Below are 851 nucleotides of genomic sequence, written 5' to 3'. Positions count from 1 at the left end.
AGCTTGCATGAGTTACTTGTGAACCCCTCAGACGCAAATACAGCATTTTCTCCACCCGCTCCCTCTCCTCTCCCACAGACCCAACATCCAAGCTTCATCCCACCTAGCCAACCGGATCTCCCACCTCCCTTCCAACCTCAATCCCAAAGCACACACCACCAACAACAACAACAACCATTTTCTCAACCCCCACCACCACAGTTCAGAAGGCAACCACAGCAGCAGCCACAACATCCACCTCCTCCTCCTCCTCCTACTTCTTCAACTTCTCAACCCTACACCGCCCCTACCCGCCCTCCTCCTCATCCCTCCTCCCCACCAGCGCAAACGAACATAACCGTAGACGACGAAGCGATCTCCACCGCCCAAAAACACGCCCGCTGGGCCATCTCGGCGCTGAACTTTGAAGACGTGCCGACCGCGATCCGGGAGCTGAGGGGCGCTTTGGAAGCGCTGGGCGCAGTTGGTGGGACATGACACGCCAGAGCACAGGGCAAGGGGAGGAAGTTAGATGGACAAAGAGGGTGAGGGAAAGAGTATATTTGTATGTAATTTACCTAGTCATCGGGCGATTATTGCACCCTGTGCGTGGTCAGTTTATTTCTTGCGCGGTGTAGGAAGGCTGGCTAAGTTTTTTTTGGATTGTTTTCCTTGTTGGTGTTCCCTACTTGGTTTACGGCGGAAGAGGAGGAGGAGGAGGCGGAGGCTACTTAACTCAGGCGTTGTCGGCCACTGTGTTTTCGAAGAAAGGAAATAAAAAAACACTGCTACTTAGTCACATACATAGCCGCTTGAATCGACGCTACTCCATTCGTCGGAGAGGTATCACTTCTCAATTCGAGTTAGCTAAT

General features: G+C 52.8%; 1 protein-coding gene across 1 annotated transcript in view; it reads left to right on the top strand.

The window, feature by feature from the left end:
* The window catches only part of EPUS_03947 (uncharacterized protein), a gene marked incomplete at both ends in the record, with an annotated part of 5,900 nt that overhangs the window by 4,740 nt on the left and 309 nt on the right, over window positions 1–851 (top strand). The gene's annotated exons all lie outside the window — the stretch shown is intronic.

This window comes from Endocarpon pusillum (assembly GCF_000464535.1).
Source record: "Endocarpon pusillum Z07020 unplaced genomic scaffold scaffold1323, whole genome shotgun sequence".
Taxonomy (NCBI): Eukaryota; Fungi; Ascomycota; class Eurotiomycetes; order Verrucariales; family Verrucariaceae; genus Endocarpon; species Endocarpon pusillum.
Note: the sequence above shows the minus strand (reverse complement) of the source record. Positions and strands in the feature narration are given on the sequence as shown.